This window comes from Pristiophorus japonicus, chromosome 5 (assembly GCF_044704955.1).
Source record: "Pristiophorus japonicus isolate sPriJap1 chromosome 5, sPriJap1.hap1, whole genome shotgun sequence".
Lineage (NCBI taxonomy): Eukaryota > Metazoa > Chordata > Chondrichthyes > Pristiophoridae > Pristiophorus > Pristiophorus japonicus.
Window position 1 is genome coordinate 273,103,440 of NC_091981.1, and position 15,663 is coordinate 273,119,102.

The 15,663-nt window shown below is 47.5% G+C and overlaps 1 protein-coding gene and 1 long non-coding RNA gene across 4 annotated transcripts in view; one reads left to right on the forward strand and one right to left on the reverse strand.

Annotated features, from left to right (window-relative positions):
- LOC139264709 (uncharacterized) overlaps positions 1–9,985 on the forward strand; it is a 44,916-nt gene extending 34,931 nt beyond the window's left edge. The window contains exon 5 of the long non-coding RNA XR_011593401.1: positions 9,955–9,985. This is a non-coding gene — a long non-coding RNA (uncharacterized lncRNA). The remainder of the gene's footprint in view (positions 1–9,954) is intronic.
- The window catches only part of dpp6a (dipeptidyl-peptidase 6a), an 828,704-nt gene that overhangs the window by 790,659 nt on the left and 22,382 nt on the right, over positions 1–15,663 (reverse strand). The gene's annotated exons all lie outside the window — the stretch shown is intronic.

A 15,663-nucleotide genomic window follows, 5' to 3' on the forward strand; every position in this document is an offset into this window, starting at 1 on the left:
ACACGCACCGGCCTCAGACTAAACCTGGGACCTTTCAGCTCTGCATTGGCTGAGTTGCTGACTGCATTAAATCACTGTGCCATCGAGATAGTAGCTGAACTCGAACTGGGAGCACTCGAGAGGAAAATCACAAGTAAATATCCTTCTATCTGATGAGATTGCTTGCTTCAGAGGGAATTTTTCTGGACAAAGCTGTATTTTTCCTATGCTGGGCTCCGTGGATCTAAAACTATTCGATTTCTATCTTTGTGTTTACTCTGAAGCACTTAAGTTCATGATCCATTTGAACTCAGTCACACTTATGGAATGTTCCGCAATACTTTGCATTTCCCTATTACTTTTAACATTCATGCTGGTTTTCCATACACTTGACCTCTGGTGCTTGTCTCTGCTATTTAGTTTCCATACATGTCTATCAATAAGACAAATAATAAGAAACGACAGATTACCCTTTGACCTCATATTATGTATATTATGATGAAATCATTACACCGAATCACACATATTATAATCAATGTTGTGCCAGTCTCTCACTTTCATGTGGAACATCTGAAAGCTTCAACATAGAATTGCATGGAATGTACAGCACAGGAACAGGCCATTCGACCAAACTGGTCCATGTCAGTGTTTATACTCCACACGAGCATCCTCCCCTCTCTCTTCATCTAACCCCATCCCCTCTCCCCTCTTCATCCAACCCCATCCCCCCTCCCCTCTTCATCTAACCCCATCCCTCCTCCCCTCTTCATCTAACCCCATCCCCCCTCCCCTCTTCATCCAACCCCATCCCCCCTCCCCTCTTCATCTAACTCCATCCCCCCTCCCCTCTTCATCTAACCCCATCCCCTCTCCCCTCTTCATCTAACCCTATCCCCTCTCCCCTCTTCATCTAACCCCATCCCCCCTCCCCTTTTCATCTAACCCCATCCCCCCTCCCCTCTTCATCTAACCCCATCCCCTCTCCCCTCTTCATCTAACCCCATCCCCTCTCCCCTCTTCATCTAACCCCATCCCCTCTCCCCTCTTCATCCAACCCCATCCCCTCTCCCCTCTTCATCTAACCCATCCCCCCCTCCCCTCTTCATCTAACCCCACCCCCTCCCCTCTTCATCTAACCCCACCCCCTACCCTCTTCATCTAACGTCATCCCCCCTCCCCTCTTCATCTAACCCATCCCCCCCTCCCCTCTTCATCTAACCCCACCCCCCTCCCCTCTTCATCTAACCCCACCCCCCTCCCCTCTTCATCTAACCTCATCCCCCCTCCCCTCTTCATCTAACCCCACCCCCTCCCCTCTTCATCCAACCCCATCCCCCTCCCCTCTTCATCTAACCTCATCCCCCCTCCCCTCTTCATCTAACCCCACCCCCTCCCCTCTTCATCTAACCCCACCCCCCTCCCCTCTTCATCTAACCCCACCCCCCTCCCCTCTTCATCTAACCTCATCCCCCCTCCCCTCTTCATCTAACCCCACCCCCTCCCCTCTTCATCTAACCCCACCCCCTACCCTCTTCATCTAACCCATCCCCCCCTCCCCTCTTCATCTAACCCATCCCCCCCTCCGCTCTTCATCTAACCCCACCCCCTCTTCATCAAAACCCCATCCCCCCCTCCCCTCTTCATCTAACCCATCCCCCCCTCCCCTCTTCATCTAACCCCACCCCCCTCCCCTCTTCATCTAACCCCACCCCCCTCCCCTCTTCATCTAACCTCATCCCCCCTCCCCTCTTCATCTAACCCCACCCCCTCCCCTCTTCATCCACCCCATCCCCCTCCCCTCTTCATCTAACCTCATCCCCCCTCCCCTTTATAAAAAATAAAAAATAACACCACCCCCTCCCCTCTTCATCTAACCCCACCCCCTACCCTCTTCATCTAACCCATCCCCCCCTCCCCTCTTCATCTAACCCATCCCCCCCTCCCCTCTTCATCTAACCCCATCCCCCCCTCCGCTCTTCATCTAACCCACACCCCTCTTCATCAAAACCCCATCCCCCCCTCCCCTCTTCATCTAACCCCACCCCCCTCCCCTCTTCATCTAACCCCACCCCCCTCCCCTCTTCATCTAACCCACCCCCCCCTCCCCTCTTCATCTAACCCCACCCCCCTCCCCTCTTCATCTAACCCCATCCCCCCTCCCCTCTTCATCTAACCCCATCCCCCCTCCGCTCTTCATCTAACCCCACCCCCTCTTCATCAAAACCCCATCCCCCCCTCCCCTCTTCCATCTAACCCCACCCCCCTCCCCTCTTCATCTAACCTCATCCCCTCTTCATCTAACCCACCCCCCCTCCCCTCTTCATCTACCCACCCCCCTCCCCTCTTCATCTAACCCCATCCCCTCTTCATCCAACCCCATCCCCCTCCCCTCTTCATCTAACCCCATCCCCCTTCCCCTTTTCATCTAACCCCAGCCCCCTCCCCTCTTCATCTAACCCCATCCCCCCTCCGCTCTTCATCTAACCCCACCCCCCTCCCCTCTTCATCTAACCCCACCCCCTCTTCATCAAAACCCCATCCCCCCCTCCCCTCTTCATCTAACCCCATCCCCCTTCCCCTTTTCATCCAACCCCATCCCTCTCCCCTCTTCATCTAACCCCATCCCCCTCCCCTCTTCATCTAACCCCATCCCCCTTCCCCTTTTCATCCAACCCCATCCCTCTCCCCTCTTCATCTAACCCCATCCCCCTTCCCCTTTTCATCCAACCCCATCCCTCTCCCCTCTTCATCTAACCCCATCCCCCTTCCCCTTTTCATCCAACCCCATCCCTCTCCCCTCTTCATCTAACCCCATCCCCCTCTCCTCTTCATCTAACCCCATCCCTCTCCCCTCTTCATCTAACCCCACCCCCCCTCCCCTCTTCATCTAACCCCATCCCTCTCCCCTCTTCATCTAACCCCATCCCCCCTCCCCTCTTCATCTAACCCCATCCCCCCCTCCGCTCTTCATCTAACCCCACCCCCCCTCCCCTCTTCATCTAACCCCACCCCCTCTTCATCAAAACCCCATCCCCCCTCCCCTCTTCATCTAACCCCATCCCCCTTCCCCTTTTCATCCAACCCCATCCCTCTCCCCTCTTCATCTAACCCCATCCCCCTCTCCTCTTCATCAAAACCCCATCCCTCCCTCCCCTCTTCATCTAACCCCACCCCCCCTCCCCTCTTCATCCAACCCCATCTCCCTTCCCCTTTTCATCCAACCCCATCCCCCTCCCCTCTTCATCTAACCCCATCCCCCCTCCCCTCTTCATCTAACCCCATCCCCCCTCCCCTCTTCACCTAACCCCATCCCCCCTTCCCTTTTTCATCCAACCCCATCCCTCCCTCACCTCTTCATCTAACGCCATCCCCCTTCCCCTTTTCCTCCAACCCCATCTCCCCTCCCCTCTTCATCCAACCCTATCCCCCCTCCCCTCTTCATCTAACCCTATCAGCATATCCTTCCATTCCTTTCTCACTCAAGTGTTCAGCTAGCTTCCCCATAAATTCATAAATGTTATTTGCCTCAACTATTTCCTGTGGCATTGAGCTCCACATACTCTCTTGGTAAAGACATTTCTCCTGAATTCCCAATTGGATTTATTAGTGACCATCTTATATTGATGGCCCATAGCTTGGTCTCCCCCACAAGTGGAAACATCTTCTCTATATCTACCATATCAAACCCGTTCATAATCTTAAAGACCTCGATTAGGTCACTCCTCAGCCTTCTCTTTTCCAGAGAAAAGAGCACCAGCCTCTTCAGCCTTTCCTGATAGCTACAACCTCTCAGTTCTGGAATCAGCCTCGTAAATCTCTTTGCACAATCTCCAGTGCCTCTACATCCTTTTTTATAATATAGAGACCATATTATACTATATTGTAAACAAAATAAAGTGTAAAAGTTCTATTTTAAAGTATATCAGCTAGTAACTATTGTTGTTGATAAGAGTGAACAAACATGCTTGTAAGACATTCTTCTGTCCACTTGCTTAGCAGAGGAGTGAAATGGGTTAACATGTTTTGTTAAAATAGTGGGCAGAGGAATATCACAGAATCACGTTAAACATTTGTCCGCTATTACTGCTGACAGTAGTTTCTAGACTTATATGTTGTTTTGCTAATCCTGCTTTGCCTATATACTCGCCTGCAGTTGAAAAATATATGCCTTTTACTGGATTGAAATGTAGGATTGAAGACCTTTACTCATAAAAAGATAAAAATAGGCGAAGCTATGTTTCCATACCACCACGTTGTACAACACAGATTATATGGTCTAAATGAAATTACGGTTGCAACAACAAAAAAATCAATCTTTGTTACATTGTTTATAACAGGACCAGATAGAAAAAGAAAATTTCACAGAATGACAACTAAAGATTGAGAGTGTTGGCACAGCCTCGACTAATTGCTGTTGTATGTACTGCATGGAGAAACTGCATTGTCAGACGGAGAACAAAGCAAAGTTGTCCTGTCCTTGAATTTCATTTTAAAGATGTCAAGGATTCCATCACTTACCTCAAAGTGTCAAGAACACGCAGAAAAGGACCTAAGTAAGCTCATAAAATAGAAATGTTGTCTTTTCCCCACTATGTCTCAAGTCGTCACTCTAAAAACCTGTTGATTGAAGGCAGGTAAGGGTTGGAAGTTAAAAAGGAGGCAGGCTGAAGAATGTTCCTGGGACAGGGTCAACATGTCGAACTACGACAAAGCACCAGTCAGAATGTTGAAGTATATGGCCAAATCATCACAGCACAAATCAGGAGAAGTCAAGTATGTGGATAATGAAGTGTAGGGATAATGGAGGTTTTTTTTAATCATTGGATGTGGGCGTCGCTGGCAAAACCAGCATTTATTGCCCATCCCTAATTTCCCTCCAGAACGTGGTGGTGAGGTATCTTGAATACAACTGAGTGGCTTGCGAGGCCATTTCAGAGGGCAGTTAAGAGTCAACCATATTGCTGTGGGTCTGGAGTCTGGAGTCTCAGTAAGGACAGCAGATTTCCTTCCCTAAATGACATTCGTGAACCAGATGGGTTTTTACAACATAGAAACATAGAAAATAGGTGCAGGAGTAGGCCATTCGGCCCTTCAAGCCTGCACCGCCATTCAATGAGTTCATGGCTGAACATGCAACTTCAGTACCCCCTTCCTGCTTTCTCGCCATACCCCTTGATCCCCCTAGTAGTAAGGACTTCATCTAACTCCCGTTTGAATATATTTGGTGAATTGGCCTCAACAACTTTCTGTGGTGGAGAATTCCACAGGTTCACCACTCTCTGGGTGAAGAAGTTTCTCCTCATCTCGGTCCTAAATGGCTTACCCCTTATCCTTAGACTGTGACCCCTGGTTCTGGACTTCCCCAACATTGGGAACATTCTTCCTGCATCTAACCTGTCTAAACCGGTCAGAATTTTAAACGTTTCTATGAGATCCCCTCTCATTCTTCTGAACTCCAGTGAATACAAGCCCAGTTGATCCAGTCTTTCTTGATAGGTCAGTCCCACCATCCCGGGAATCAGTCTGGTGAACCTTCGCTGCACTCCCTCAATAGCAAGAATGTCCTTCCTCAAGTTAGGAGACCAAAACTGTACACAATACTCCAGGTGTGGCCTCACCAAGGCCCTGTACAACTGTAGCAACACCTCCCTGCCCCTGTACTCAAATCCCCTCGCTATGAAGGCCAACATACCATTTGCTTTCTTAACCGCCTGCTGTACCTGCATGCCAACCTTCAATGACTGATGTACCATGACACCCAGGTCTCGTTGCACCTCCCCTTTTCCTAATCAGTCACCACTCAGATAATAGCCTGTCTCTCTGTTTTTACCACCAAAGTGGATAACCTCACATTTATCCACATTATACTTCATCTGCCATGCATTTGCCCACTCACCTAACCTATCCAAGTCACAACATGGTCACCATTACTGATACTAGCTTTTTAACTCGTGATTTATTCAATTAGCTGAATGTAAATTCCCCAGCTGCCGATGTGGGATTTGAACTCACTTCTCCGGGTCATCATTCGTCCAGGTCTCTGGATTACTAGTCCAGTAACATAACCACTGTGCCACCGTTCTCCAAGTGTGTGGATAATTGAGTGCGTTTCTTCAAATACATGCAGAGTAGACCATGATACAACAAAAAAGCTGGGTAACATAAAATGATACTATGAACTGGAATTAGTGTATAAGCCCTCAGCCGAGCTGTTGAACTGTTTACTCGCTGCTTTTATAACTCAAATTACGGATTAAATTATTCAAAACACCGACGCGCAAGAATTGCCACAGTTCACATTGAACTTGTGACAAACGTCCTTACTTGCCGCTGCCAAAAAGAAATGGGGGATGGAAAGAATCTGACAGCAGCTCAAGCTACTTCCTCACTGAGAAAAAAATCTACCTCCCGTGATGAGGATTTTCCAATGATTTGCTTTGGGAGTCAGTTTCAGTCTGCGTTGACCCTGTGGTTCAGGAATGAATCTCACGGACCAGAGACATTCATGCCCATGAGACTCCACGCAGATGTGAAACTGGCTACTGAATATACATGAATACCTCAGTGACAGACTGTAGTAGGAAGAATATCTTATTCAAAGCTTCCTTATTGTGTTCCTATATATTGGGGAAATATCTTCGCAGTGGCGATGAGGTGTGACGGCCTATTAGCATAAATGAATGATGTCGTTGAGTGTGGTGTTGATCCAAACTGTGGTCAGCAGGATGGTGGCAATGCACGCTCACGTTTTATAGTGAGTTGTGCTGCTCATCAGGCCACATGCAAGGGTTTCCTGGCATTTGCTATGAAGGCTCCCACCAGTGACCATCAGCTCTCGAATAACCAGCTAAGTCATTAACTCCTTGGGAGGAGGAAGAGAAATGACCGAGCTCCAAGGTCACATATCAACAAGTCCAACAATGACAACTTGTATTTATATAGTGCCTTTAATGTATTGAAATGTCCCAAGGCGCTTCACATTATGTGATAAAAAATTTGACACCCAGAAATTAGCGCATGTGACCAAAGGCTTGGTCATAGAGGTAGGTTTTAAGGAGTGTCTTGAAGGAGGAAAGAGAGGCGGAGAGGTTTAGGGAGGGAGTGCCAGAGCTTGGGGCCTAGGCAGCTGAAGACATGGCCACCAATGGTTGAGCAATTATAATCAGGATGCTCAAGAGGGCAGAATTAGAGGAGCACAGGTATCTCTGGGGGTTTTGAGGCTGGAGGAGATTGCAGAGACAGAGAGAGGCAAGACCATGGAGGGATTTGAAAATAAGAATGGGAATTTTGAAATCGAGGCGTTGCTTAACCAGAAGCCAATGTAGGTCAGCGAGCACAGAGGTGATGGGTGAGCGAAATTTAGTGTGAGTTAGGACACGGGCTGCCGAGTTTTGGATCACCTCTAGTTTACATCGGGTAGAATGTGGCAGGCCAGCCAGGAGTGCATTGGAATAGTCAAGTCTAGAGGTATCAAAGGCATGGATGAGGCCTTCAGCAGTGGATGAGCTGAGGCAAGGGCGGAGAAGGGTGATTTTACGGAGGTGGAAATAAGCGGTCTTAGCTACGCTGTAGATATGTGGTCGAAAGCTTATTTTAGGGTCAAATATGACACCAAGGTTGCGAACAGTCTGGTTCAGCCTCAGACAGAAGTTGGGGAGAGGGATGGAGTCAGTGACTAGGGAACAGAGTTTGTGGTGGGGACCGATAACAATGGCTTCGGTCATCCCAATATTCAATTGGAGAAAATTTCTGCTCATCCAGAACGGGATGTCGGACAAGCAGTCTGACCGTTTAGAGACCTTGGAGGGGTCGAGAGAAGTGATGGTGAGGTAGAGCTGGGTATCATCAGCGCACATGTGGAAACTGACGCTGTGTTTTCGGATGATGTCGCCAAGGGGCAGCATGTAGATGAGAAATCTGAGAATGGGAAGCTTTAACCAAGTGAAGTTCCTGTGACTGACCCAGGGTGCATTCAAACATCATGTTCAGACTCACCACGAAGCAGCTGTCACTTTGTGCTAAGGATGCTGCAAATACAGGGTCAGTAGCAGCTTGTTTTGACCTCCAGGCCTGACTATGGAATGTCCAGCGCTCGATGATCCATAAGTATCTTGCAATCAAACGGAGGCAGTGGCCTTTGACAAACTTGGGGGATCCATAAACCTTGGCTCTTTCCAGCCTGTATCTAAATTTTCTGGGCTTAGATAAGTGCGGTGTGTCTCCAGAGAGAGAAAGGGAGTGTGAACCCACTGATAGACCAAAAGAAACTTTGCCTGTGTTGCGGTGTCACATCGTTCCACAGCTATTAACTCAGATTAAGTTTTGAGGTGCCAGGTTAAATTCATTATGCAAACCAGAAGCAAACTCGGGGGTGATGTGCTCTGAGTTCCGTTGATGGAACAATTTGATAACTCAGACAAGCAGGCACTGTGGATAAGCAGCCAGTCCCGGCTCATTGATCCAACACCTTAATAAGATCGATCCAGGGGCTGGCATTTCTTTCCTCACTCAACTCTACGCAACCTTGCAATCCCGGTGCCTTACTAATCAGGGTAGTCCTGGCTGGGCAAGTTTAGCACTACCATGTGTTCATAAAGACTGCACGGTTTTAGCTGGACAGCTGCAGCAGGACAAGGAGGATACAGGTTCATATATCAAAGTTAACCTCAGGACTGATGTCAGGAAGAACCTCTTCACGCAGAGAATGATCAACACTTGGAAAGGACTTCGGGGAAGAGTTGTGGAAGTGAAAAACCTGGAATGATTTAAAGAAACAATCAGGTGCAGCAATGGGAGGATTGCAGAGTTGTTCTTCATGGATAAATTAAGATGGGCTGAATGACCTCGCTGATCCATAAGTGTCTTGCAAACATCAGCATAGGCAGTCCCTCGAAATTGAGGAAGACTTGCTTCCACCTTAAAAGTGAGTTCTCAACACAGTACAGTCCAATACGGGAATTACAGTCTCTATCACAGGTGGGACAGACAGTAGTTGAGGGAAAGGGTGGGTGGGGAGTCTGGTTTACCGCACGCTCCTTCCGCTGCCTGCACTTATTTTCTGCATGCTCTCGGCGACGAGACTCGAGATGCTCAATGCCTTCCCGGCTGCTCTTCCTCCACTTAGGCCGGTCTTGGGCCAGGGATTCCCAGGTGCCAGTGGGGATGGTGCACTTTATCAAGGAGGCTTTGAGGGTGTCCTTGAAACGTTTCCTCTGCCCACCTGGGGCTCGCTTGCCGTGTATGAGTTCCGAGTAGAGCGCTTGCTTTGGGAGTCTCATGTCAGGCATGCGGACGATGTGGCCCACCCAACAGAGCTGGTTGAGTGTGGTCAGTACTTCAATGCTGGGGATGTTGGCCTGAGCGAGAACACTGACGTTGGTGCATCTATCCTCCCAGTGGATTTTCAGGATCTTGCGGAGGCAGCACTGATGGTACTTCTCCAGTGCTTTGAGATGTCTGCTGGATATAGTTCACGTCTCTGAGCCATATAAGTGGGCGGGTATCACTACTGCCCTGTAGGCCATATGCTTGGTGCCCGATTTGAGGACCTGGTCTTCAAATACTCTCTTCCTCAGGCAACCAAAGGCTGCACCGACACACTGGAGGCAGTGTTGGACCTCGTCATCAATGTCTGCCCTTGCTGATATCTTGCAATAAAACTGAGGCAGTGGTCTTAACACACTTGGGGGATCCATAAATCTTGGCTCTTTCCAACCTGTACCTCGTCTCTGGGCTTAGGTATGTGTGGTGTGTCCCAGAGAGCGAGAGAGAGGGACTGGGCGTTCTGTCACAGATCAAAGGAAACTCCCTGTGTGAATATCTCAGTGGTTGGGATTTGATTTCTGAATGTATCAGACTCCCAGCTCAACCAAAGAAAATTCTAGTTTTTAATAAACAATTTAAGTTTTTACTATTTGAGGAAACAAATGTTAATAATGCTTGGATTTCCATTGCTTTTCAATCTGTCATCAACAGCACTAGTTCGGAAAATTTGCATGGAAAACAAGGGCAGAAGGAAAATGCAGATGGTACCGTCAAATGCGCAGGAGTTCCTTGCGATACACAAACACACAGTCAGCAAACACTGAGAACCAATCAACACACAGCTGCAAAACTGCTTTAATGTAATAACGATGAATCAAGTTTAATTGAGAAAAAAGCCACATTTGTTTGAAGGGATAGGAAACATTTTGAAACTGGTACTTTCCCAAAGAACTGTCACTCTTATTTTGTCCTCGATGCTTTAACTTACATATATTTTTAAATATCTGGAGCAGGTTTCTGAATGCTGTATTTAATTTGCTGTGATCGTGGTGATTGCTGGAAAGCAAGTGTGAAGATTTTTTTTGTATGCACTGAAATCATGCTTTCTCTCTCAATCTCAGCCACTGTTTATTTTAGTGCCTTTGAAACCAATTCTCAATGCAAAGGAATTTGAGGCTCACACTGGCTTCCCAGCTCTTTGTTTTGGTAACGCTGCAATAAAACGAGCCATTAATGTGACAAAGGAATCCTGCTAAAACACTTATTCAATATTGCTGAATGTGAAAATATGCTGTAAACTGAGCATTCTTTTGTGTATTTTTCCATTGTATTGCTAATCTGTGTTATTGCTGCTGTCTGAAATTGCAAAGGACACTGCCCCACTATTGGAAGGAGCATTCAGAACGTCAACAACACTTTTAAAGTTTGTGTCAAACATATATCACAGTAAAGGTTTACCAGCAGAAATTTCAAAGCTTAAAAATTACACTCCTCTCCCAGTCCCCTAAACCTACAATGAGCATCAGCTTTACTTAGTTGACAGCTAAAGGCTGCGGTGGCGCACTGGAGGCGGTGTTGAATCTTGTCATCAATGTCTGCTCTTGTCGATAAGAGGCCCCCGAGATATGGGAAATGGTCCACGTTGTCCAGGGCCGCACCGTGGATCTTGATGACGAGGTGGCAGTGCTGTGCAGTGAGGACAGGCTGGTTGAGGACCTTTGTATTATGGATGTTTAGTGTAAGACCCATGCTTTCGTACACCTCAGTAAATACGTCGACTATGTCCTGGAGTTCAGCCTCTGAATGTGCACAGACGCAGGTAACATCCGTGTACTGTAGCTCGACGAAAGAGGTTGGGGTGGTCTTGGAGCTGGCCTGGAGATGGCAAAGGTTGAACAGGTTCCCACTAGTTCTGAGGAAAACAGTGTTCGAAGACTAGGCCCTCAAATCTGCCACCAAGTTCATGGCCTACAGGGCTGTAGTAATCCCCACCCTCCTGTATGGCTTACATATGGAGCATGTACAGTAGACACCTCAAGTCGCTGGAGAAATACCACCAACGATGTCTCCGCAAGATCCTATAGATCCGCTGAGAGGACAGACGCATCAACGTTAGGGTCCTCGACCAGGCCAACATCCCCAGCTTCGAAGCACTGACCACACTTGATCAGCTTCGTTGGGCAGGCCACATTGTTCGCATGCCAGACACGAGACTCCCAAAGCAAGCGCTCTACTCGGAACTCCTTCACGGCAAACGAGCCAAAGGTGGGCAGAGGGAATGTTACAAGGACACCCTCAAAGCCTCCCTGATAAAGTGCAACATCCCCACCGACACTTGGGAGACCCTGGCAAAGACCGCCCTAAGTGGAGGAAGTGCATCCAGGAGGGCGCTGAGCACCTCGAGTCTCATCGCCGAGAGCATGCAGAAATCAAGCGCAGGCAGTGGAAAGAGCATGCGGCAAACCTGTCCCACCCTCCCTTGCCCTCAACGACCATCTGTCCCACCTGTGACAGGGACTGTGGTTCTGGTATTGGACTGTTCACCTAAGGACTCATTTTAAGATTGGAAGCAAGTCTTCCTCGATTCAGAGGGACTGCCTTTGATGATGATGATGATGATACTTAGTTGGTAACTTTGATGGCCGAGGGTGAAATGCTTGGAAGAACTGCGACATTAAGAATGGATTCCTTATAGAGGACCCTACAGTACAACCTGATGGATCAAACCTTCCTTGCAAACAGTGGACCACCATCAATTGCCTCTGAACTGCTCATGGTAGATGCTGCCACCTTCTCGATAGATGGAAGATTAAAGCATGTGTGACTGCGGAGCTCCTAATCAGACCCTGGAGCACATTGAGCACTGCTCTCAGAAGAAACTTGCAGGCAGCCAACAAGATATCCACACTGTTACACCGAAAGCTTTGGCTTAGATATCTGACATAGATATTTAAATTTGACTTGTACTACCACACAAAAGAAGAAGAAGATGAAGAAGAAGAAGGGAGAACCAGTGGAAGTGGTGTATTTGGATTCGATAAGGTGCCACGTAAAAGATTACTGCACGAGATAAAAGTTCACGTGATTAGGGGTAATACATTAGCATGGATAGAGGATTGGCTAACTAATAGAAAACAGAGAGTCGGGATAAATGGGTCATTTTCTGGTTGGCAAACTGTAACTAGTGAGGTGCCGCAGGGATCAGTGCCGGGGCCTCAACTATTTACAATCTATATTAATGACTTGGATGAAGGGACCGAGTGTAAATTAGCCAAATTTGCTGATGATACAAAGATAGGTGGGAAAGCAAATTGTGAGGAGGACACAAAAAATCTGCAAATGGATATAGACAAACTAAGTGAGTAGGCAAAAATTTGGCAGATGGAGTATAATGTGGGAAAATGTGAGGTCATCCACTGTGGCAGAAAAAATAGAAAAGCAAATTATAATTTAAATTGAGAAAAATTGCAAAGTGCTGCAGTTCAGAGGGACCTGGGCGTCCTTGTGCATGAAACACAAAAAGTTAGTATGCAGGTACATCAAGTAATCAGGAAGGCAAATGGAATATTGGCCTTTATTGCAAGGGGGATAGAGTATAAAAGCAGAGAAGTCCTGCTACAACTGTACAGAGTATTGGTGAGGCCACACCTGGAGTAGCGTGTACAGTTTTTGTCTCCATATTTAAGGAAGGATATAGTGGGGTACCACAAGGTTCTGTGCTGGGGCCCCAGCTGTTTACACTGTACATTAATGATTTAGACGAGGGGATTAAATGTAGTATCTCCAAATTTGCGTATGACACTAAGTTGGGTGGCAGTGTGAGCTGCGAGGAGGATGCTATGAGGCTGCAGAGTGACTTGGATAGGTTAGGTGAGTGGGCAAATGCATGGTAGATGAAGTATAATGTGGATAAATGTGAGGTTATCCACTTTGGTGGTAAAAACAAAGAGACAGACTATTGTCTGAATGGTGACAGATTAGGAAAAGGGGAGGTGCAACGAGACCTGGGTGTCATGGTACATCAGTCATTGAAGGCTGGCATGCAGATACAGCAGACGGTTAAGAAAGCAAATGGCATGTTGGCCTTCATAGCGAGGAGATTTGAGTACAGGGGCAGGGAGGTGTTACTACAGTTGTACAGGGCCTTGGTGAGGCCACACCTGGAGTATTGTGTACAGTTTTGGTCTCCTAACTTGAGGAAGGACATTCTTGCTATTGAGGGAGTGCAGCGAAGGTTCACCAGACTGATTCCTGGGATGGCGGGACTGACAAATCAAGAAAGACTGGATTAACTGGGCCTGTATTCACAGGAGTTCAGAAGAATGAGAGGGGATCTCATAGAAACGTTTAAAATTCTGACGGGTTTAGACAGGTTAGATGCAGGAAGAATGTTCCCAATGTTGGGGAAGTCCAGAACCAGGGGGTCACAGTCTAAGGATAAGGGGTAAGCCATTTAGGACCGAGATGAGGAGAAACTTCTTCACCCAGAGAGTGGTGAACCTGTGGAATTCTCCACCACAGAAAGTTGTTGAGGCCAATTCACTAAATATATTCAAAAAGGAGTTAGATGTATTCCTTACTACTAGGGGGATCAAGGGGTATGGCGAGAAAGCAGGAATGGGTTACTGAAGTTGCATGTTCAGCCATGAACTCATTGAATGGCAGTGCAGGCTCGAAGGGCCGAATGGCCTACTCCTGCACCTATTTTCTATGTTTCTTGCATTGGAGGCTGTTCAGAGAAGGTTCACGAGGTTGATTCCGGAGATGAGGAGGTTGACTTATGAAGATAGGTTGAGTAGGTTGGGCCTATACACATTGGAGTTCAGAAGAATGAAAGGTGATCTTATCGAAACATATAAGATAATGAGGGGGTTCGACAAGGTGGAGAGGATATTTCCACTCATACAGGAAACTAAAACTTCGGGACATAGGCCCCGAACTTGGTGAAAACTATGTTCCACCCAAGTGCCGCCCAAAGGACCGCTGAGATCCTGACGGTACTTTTGGTGCAAGTTTCATGAAAAAGTCCTGGAAAGACCGCCCGGCAGCAAAAAAGCGACTTACGCCCTACATTTGAGCGGCAGCGGGCGGGAGATCCCAAACTAGGCGGCAAATGCGATCCTTGGCAAAGTACCGCCAAGGATTGAGTCAGGCCCAGGAAGGGGGGAACAGATAAAATGAAAAATCTTCAAAAATTCTTTTTTAAAAAAAACACTAGAAAACCTTCAAGGGGACCCCATCCACCCGAATCAGTGCAACAAAAAAAATAAAGAAAAGAGGTGTGCTAACGATTTTTGCAGGTCTTCTCAATCACTGTTGAGGTTAGACCTGCTTCCATGCGACGGTCCTTTCCCCTGCTGCAGTGGACTCCCGCCCGGACCAAACTGTCAGCTCGACGGGTGGGAGGACACTTACTCGCGTTGCACGCCAGCAGACGTCAGCGGGCGGTCCCCAGTGGTCTTCCCTCCCCACCAGCGGGAAGCCTCCACCAAACTCGCTCGGAGGGGAGACCGCCCAGAAAATTCAGCGGCAGCGTATGGTAAATCCACCAAGTTCGGGGTCATAGTCTCAGAATGAGGGGCTGCCCATTTTAGACTGAGATGAGAAGCAATTTCTTCTGTCAGAGGGTTGTAAATCTGTGGAATTCTCTACCCTAGAGAGTTGAGGAGGCTGGTTCATTGAATATATTTAAGGCGGAGATAGACAGATTTGGGGGCGATAAGAGAATAAAAGGTTATGGGGAGCGGACAGGGAGGTGGAACTGAGTTCATGATCAGATCAGCCATGATCTTATTAAATGGTGGAACAGGCTCGAGGGGTCAAGTGGCCTACTCCTGCTCCAATTGCTTATGTTCTTATGATCTGATAGCTATTACAGAGATGTGGTTGCAAGGTGACCAAGGCTGAGAACTGAATATTCAGGGGTATTTGCCATTTTAGAAGGATAGGCAGAAAGGAAAAGGAGGTGGGGTAGCTCTGTTAAAAAAGGATGGGATCAGTGCAGTAGTGAGAAATGGTATTGGGTCAGAAGATCAAGATGTAGAATCAGTTTGGATGGAGATAAGAAATAATAAGGAAAGAAGTCACTGGTGGGAGTGGTCGACAGGCCCCCAAACAATAGTTACACTGTAGGACAGAGTATAAATCGAGAAATAATTGGGGCTTGTAAGAAATAATCGTGGGCGATTTTAATCTTCATATAGATTGGACAAATCAAATTAGCAAAGCTAGCCGGGAGGAAGTGGTCATAGAGTATATTCGGGATGGTTTCTTAGAACAATACGTTGTGGAATCAACCAGGGAGCAGACTATTTTGGATCTGGTAATGTGTAATGAGACTGGATTCATTAATGATCTCATAGTAAAGGATCCTCTTGGAAAGAGTGATCATAGCATGGTAGAATTTCAAATTCAGTTTGA